The 7131-nt window shown below is 33.6% G+C and overlaps 1 long non-coding RNA gene across 1 annotated transcript; it reads left to right on the top strand.

Annotated features, from left to right (window-relative positions):
• Positions 1 to 372: 372 nt before the first annotated feature.
• Positions 373 to 2897, top strand: LOC134718504 (uncharacterized). Its single transcript, XR_010107394.1, has 2 exons — positions 373 to 494; positions 2095 to 2897. It is a non-coding gene; the product is annotated as an uncharacterized LOC134718504 (long non-coding RNA).
• Positions 2898 to 7131: the final 4234 nt, after the last annotated feature.

The following is a 7131-nucleotide window of genomic DNA, read 5'->3' as shown; positions in this document are numbered from 1 at the left end:
TATGTCTTTTCTCGTTTTCCGTTTACTGTCATGCCATTGTCCGTTCATTTTTGCCAGACTCATGCGTTTGACTTTCCATCTTTATTTTTCACTTAGTCTATAATTCGAGAGCCTTTTATAAAAAAAATATTACACACCAGAAGACTTTGTTAAAAGATAAAGTTTGAATATTATAGCAGAAAAAGACCAGTGTACCTGAAGTACATTTGAAGACCAGGTTATATATATTACATGAATACAGCATAATAAAGCTGGTTTAATTTGAATTACTATCCATTAGGGACATTTTCTGACGATAATTAATCAAATCTGAGAAGTTTGATTAAAAACGGAAAATAAGCCCGTAAACGATTTAACGTTACCGTACCCTCTTTACTTGTCGCCGCATGTCGGCATCTTCAAATGGCAAATTTATTTTACACAAATTCGTTGACATGCCATGATGGTAGATGGACACTACAGCACAATATAAGCTGAGCTGGAAATTACAATTGGTGAGTAGAAATGAATAATATTTTAAAACATGCCTATCAGACATGAGAATAATCATTGATCCGGCCAAGAGTTTGAAGGAAAGATGTTTACATTTGTGCATTTGTTACATTTGTGCATACAGGTATGAATTGACTTTCTAATACACCACATTCTTGTACAGTAACTTGTTCAAAGGCAAAGTAAGAATTTGAGCTTGTAAAAAAATTATTCCTGTGATTGGACCCCCCCCCCCCTTTTTGGAAGATCAATGCATGATTTGAAAAAGGTACATATAAACTATGGTTTAAATCCTCCCTTTTAAAAAAGGCTGGATACACACCTGTTTATTGCCTAAACCATTGTGTGTATTCACAATGGTTTGGTTGGGGGAGGGGGGCCTATTACCAGACCTAACCCCCTGATGGAGTAACCCTAGTCCAAATAATTATGACGTCTGGCAAGGCTATTTTATTTTTTTTCTGAGACGCCTTCCTAGGACGTTGTAGGAAGGCGTCCCAGAAAAAAATTTAAATAGCCTTGCCAAACGTCATAATTATTTGGACTAGAGTAACCCTACATATTCATATTTATTGTATGTTTAATAATGTATTGATAACTGTCACGTCCTAAAATTTGCATGAAATATCTGTCACTGGATTTTTTATAACTCAAAACCAACCAATCTTCACATGTATGTTACAATGATGATGCACCTATTTATATAGCCACTGGTGTCCAGGGTGATGTACAATAATTATAATTTATCACATATTTGTTATGAATACCTTCAAGGCTTGGGCTTGCATATGCAATAACCTCTAAATTGCCGGGGGCAAAAAAAAAGAGTATATTGATATTGTGCCCTGATTCCAAATGATGTGACAGCATTGCTTCCTTAACGACAATTTTTTACACTTTTGTGATAAGAAATTTAAGATAATTTTCCAGGCATGTTTCATTAAATTGCAGGCGCGGATCCAGAGGGGGGTTCCAGGGGTCGGAACCCTTTCTCTTTTTGAGGATCAATGCATTTGAATTGGGACATGTAATTGGAACCCCCCTTTGTCCTGGTTTTCAAAATGGCTGGACTCTCCCCTGAATTGTTATCAATGATTTGTTTTGCTCTAAATTTTGTAGAACTTAAATATAACATGTTATAATCTATGCATACCATTGCTTTGTCATGTACATATGTATGTAGTAATATTCTACAAATTCTATTTTGAAATAAAAAAAGTATTATTAAAAGAATTTGTTGAATTATTATTACTACAAATATCACAAATCAAATACATGTAGTTACTGTAAATTCAGAAATTATTGCTTGCAAATTATTGCGAATTTTTCATTTTAGACTTAAATGCGATTTTAATTTTTACGATTTTGTGAACAATCCTGTTTAATTCATATAAAATATCACAAAATGTGCGTTTAAGTTATTGCGTTTACAACTCAGTCGCATTTTTCGCAATAATAGAAACCTCACATTAATTTCTGAATTGACAGTAGTATATAAAATAGTATTAATGCTATTGACTTATTTAATTTTATACATGTTATAGAAGTCGCATGTAATACAAGTTATAAATACTTAATTCTTAATGTAAATTTTTTTTGTAGATAAGATATCACATTGGTTTGAGCATGATTCCCAGCAAGATTATGAAGGGGCATATATATCATATATACATAGGAAGTATATAGTGTCACTAAATTACTCTCATACGGTACCTCACCTCTGTAGCTGTAAATTGCGAAACGGTGGATTCATTCATAATTTTGAGTTACTTATTGCAATTGGAAATAACGTTGATAAAGCTAAACAGCATTATGCCATGATGTTGATGGCATGTTCTGATTGGACAAAAAGGAAATTGTGAATTGAACAAATAGCAAACTTGAAATTCATAGGAAAAAAAGTATGAAATTGGAATAATAAAAATTCATAGTTTCAGTGATTATCTTACAATCATCATGATCTTTGTCAATACTACAAGTGCATCATCATGATCATATATATCTGAATTCACCTTGGATAATTATACATTTAAAATAAGAATTTGGATATAATAAGAATTTCTGTGCTGGCGTTGCTACTGTTGGCTTCATGTACCACCAGCTGGGAGTGTTAAACCTTTTTGACCTTTCGTGAGGGTCTGTCACGGTCCGTCACAATTGGTTAGTGTCATATATGCATAATTATGGAAGTTTCACCAACCTAGACAAGCTTTACAGCCCTGGCACGGTTGTTGGTTGCACTTAGAGTCAAATGACAGCTTGCTGTATACATTTGTAGTTCAAATAGTCTGAATGAATCTACATGTATGGTGACAATCTTCTAAATTACTGTTCATTCTGAAACTGGCATTTTATACTAGTACATGTAGTAGTCGAACATATTAAACAATACATGTACTTCAAAGTATCAATTTATTTTGTCTCGCCTTACATGAAAGTCATGAAAGTTGGTTGTATATATGCAAGAAATATGTATTACAGTCTTGGGGTGATGATGTAAGCTATTTTTAATAGAGCTTTACATTTATAAAAGCTAAAAGAGCTGGTTCAGGGAATGAGTGTAAAATATACTGTTACATTTTATTACATGTAATTGGATACATTTTATTGTATATGAGTACCTTGCAAGGTCTACTTGTCTATCAGGTTAGGTTGACCTGACCTTAATTTTATTTCATGGATAATCTAAGTGATTTAGGTTATTTCAGTTTAATACAATGTTAACATGGTTAGGTTTGTTTCTCAGATACTTTGTAATGAAATTAGAGACTGGAAATGGGGAATGTGCCAATAAGACAACAACCTGACTACAGAGCAGACAACAGCAGAATGTCATCAATGTTTGAATTGTTTCTCAGAAGCTGTAAGCTACATTGAACATGTTGGAAACAAACATAATTTTTGTTTTGCCTAAGGAGATATGGTATCAGGGGTGAATCCAGCCATTTAAAAAAGGGGGGGGTTCCCAACCCAAGACAAAAGGGGGGGTTCCAACTATATGTCCTCATTCCATGATCGTCCAAAAAAGGGGGGTTCCAACCCCCTGAACCCTCCCCCTGGATCCACCACTGGGTATGAATTTTGATGAGACGACTTGCATTACTTAAACTATAAACCATGTAGACCAAGTGATTTTCTTTTTAGTCACTATATAATAGGTCACTGCACACCCTTCAGCAAAGACCAAAAACTTAAACTTCATGATGAGCACCCTATAAATGGCTCTGCTTGGAAAGAGCTAGGCTTCTAACAGAGTTAATGTAAAAAATTCAGACGAGAACCCAACAGTGATGACAACTTGATTTATACTAGTATACATGAGCTACAAACAAACAAATATGTGATAAACAGCAATCAACAAAAACACTACAGACAAAAAATTAAGGGGAGACTATTTAAATATAAAAAAGAAGATGTGGTATGATTGCCAATGAGACAACTCTCCACAAAAGACCAAAATGACACAAACATTAACAATTATAGGTCACCGTACAGCTTTCAACAATGAGCAAAGCCCATACCGCCTAGTCAGCTATAAAAGGCCCCGATAAGAAAAAGTAAAACGATTCAAACGAGAAAACTGACGGCCTTATTTATGAAAATAAATGAACAAAAACAAATATGTAACCAAGGATTTGTATAGTGTCTCACTATACAAATCCTTGATGTAACACAAAAACAAACGACAACCACTTAATAACAGGCTCCTGACTTGGGTTTATTTACTTTAATGTAAACTAAATAAAATTAACTAATGTCTTGTACAAGTATTACCCTGACGTTCCGTGAAAATTGTTTACAAAAATCTAATTTGTCCATAATTCTTTTATGTAATAAACTTATTTAAATAAATTCAGACCTTCACCTGTCTGATCGGGCACAGGACGTTTGCGCTTTTTTACCTGTAAAACGATAGGACATTTGCGCTTCAAATACTATGGACATTTGCGCTTTTAATTTTGATTCACCTGTATTAAATTGACCGGACATTTGCGCTTTTTACCTTAAGTGGTCTACCTGTAATCTTAATGAGAAGTAATCATTAAGTTAAAAAAAATAACTTATATTTGTCATTATAGTTAGTTCACATTTACACAGTCTTGAACATGGAGTTTAAAGTTATAGAGACTAGTAAATGAAAAAAATGTTTATGATTATGTACATTAATGAACAGGCTCCCCAAACAAGAATTGAGAAGTAGAAACTCGATCATTTATTTAAGTACCAATCAGGACAGATAACAAGAGCAAGATTTGTTCACTCATTGGGCTTCGAATATCAAGCTATAACTGACCTGTAATTGTGATGACAGTACATGCATGGTTTTATTTCATAAGAATGTGTACTTTTAGCTGTACATAAACTTTTAAACAAATATCAACAATATGACATGTTTGTGCTATGAAATGATTTTTAAACTTTTAACCATAAAGAATGACTTTAACTCTGCCCGGTCAAACCTGCCGGTCCCAAGCCCGGATAAAAGAAAAGGGAAGTCATAGATATATATATAAAAAAAGCGCAAATGTCCTATGTGAAAAGCGCAAATGTCCATTTTTAAAAAGCGCAAATGTCCTATGTTTTGAAGCGCAAGTGTCCACAAAAAAAAGCGCAAATGTCCTATGAAAAAGCGCAAATGTCCCGTGCCGGTCTGATCACCAGCATGGCTAAAGGTATTATTCCCAGATGTATTGGCAGGTGACACCTCCAGGTATTCAAGCGATTTCCTGTCGGACTTGCAAGTTCATGCATCATTTCACTTCTGTCAGTGTACACGACCGAAAACTTGAATCTTTCCATTTTAAACTTTCAGGTGCATAGGTAATCATTTGATAATATACATCTCTGTCCTGCGTGTCCGATAGTGATACACTAGTCATTACTGTTTATAAATAACATTTCTGGTGTAAAGAATATTATTCATAAAAATTTAAATAATTCCAAAAAAGAGATTTGATAAAATAAAAATTTGCTTACACATTTTTTCCAATGGTAAATTTGGGGAAATGTAAGTACTCGTTGTCAAAAGTAAAGGCCAGTTTGAAACATACAAGAAAAATTGATTTAACAAAAATATATATATACGCACTTATTGACCATTCTTTTATACGCCTTGATAGAAAGTTACGGAACTATAGATAGTTGCAATTTAGAATTATATACATTTTTACATTGAACATAAGAAAGAAATAAAATTGAGAATGGAAATGGGGAATGTATCGAAGAGGAAGCGGAAGGTCACCAACAGGTCTTCAATGCAATGTAACGAGAAATTCCCGCTCCTGGAGGTGTCCTTTAGCTGGCCCCTAAACAAATATATACAAGTTCAGTGATAATGAACACCATACTAATTTCCAAATTGTACACAAGAAACTAAAATTTAATAATACAAGACTAACAAAGACCAGAGGCTTCTGACTTGGGACAGGCGCAAAAAATGCGGCGGGGTTAAACATGTTTATGAGATCTCAACCCTCCCCCTATACCTCTAGCCAATGTAGTAAAGTAAACGCATAACAATACGTACATTTAAAATTCATTCAATTCAAGAAAAGTCCGAGTCTGATGTCAGAAGATGTAACCAAAGAAAATAAGCAAAATGACAATTAAACATAAATAAACATGCAATTTGCCCCCTCCCTTTTTGGGAAAAAATTGGTTGCTTATATAGGGAATCACTGAACCGTGACTGGAGCGGTCTCTCTCTTAGGTCAGTCAGTGGGCCATCACTTACGAAAATTCCTGGATCCGCCACTGAGCATGTTATCATGGGATGTCGATGGACTATTGTATACCAAAAGAAGAAGAAGAGAACCAATTTGAATTAAAAACAGGTCGATATTTAACCTGCTCTGGTTCGTCAAAGTAATGGACAAAGTAAAATCACAGATTTCTATTTAAATAAAATTGTTCTCGAACAAAGGAAGGAATTCGTCATCACAATTGTTGGGTATAATGTATTATAATGTGAACATCGTTCTGAAGTACTGTATGCCAAATTTTCTGTTCCAACATGCACGTTATATATATGCTACTGGACGTCCCAAGAGAATTTTCTGTTCCGACATGCATGTTACCAAGAGATGTGAATATTTTCTTGGAAAAGTATTCAGTAACAAAGTTTCAAATTAATATCGGGATTTATTCTTTTCTTGATATATTCAGTAACAGCAAAAAGAATAACTTGACTGCTTGTCCGCTAAATTGGGCTGTTCTTGCCAGATAAAAGACTTATAGTTATATAACTCGAAAAACTTTTAATTTGTATTTTTTTTTTAATTTATTTTCATCACTAGATAGCTGAAATTTATTGGGAAACTTGCATTTCGGGCATATTCTTTGCTTCTAAGCTCGAATTAAAGAGTGTTATAAACTTTTTCAAATGTTGAATACGCAACCAACAAATGGAAGTTTTTAACGACCTTGACTGGCTATACAGCCCTTGCACGGTCGGCCCTGGCTTGCGCCTTTTTGGGCATTAAATAATTTAATATGTTTACCATGTGGTAATTTAAATAATTTAGAATGATAAGAAAGTTTAATAAAAACAAAAATTTAAAAAGCAAAAATTTGGATAAATAAATGAATAAAAAAAGTAAAAAATTTAAGATTAAGTAAATAATAAAATAAAAAAAGAAT

Source organism: Mytilus trossulus, chromosome 5 (assembly GCF_036588685.1).
Source record: "Mytilus trossulus isolate FHL-02 chromosome 5, PNRI_Mtr1.1.1.hap1, whole genome shotgun sequence".
NCBI lineage: Eukaryota > Metazoa > Mollusca > Bivalvia > Mytilida > Mytilidae > Mytilus > Mytilus trossulus.
Note: the sequence above shows the minus strand (reverse complement) of the source record. Positions and strands in the feature narration are given on the sequence as shown.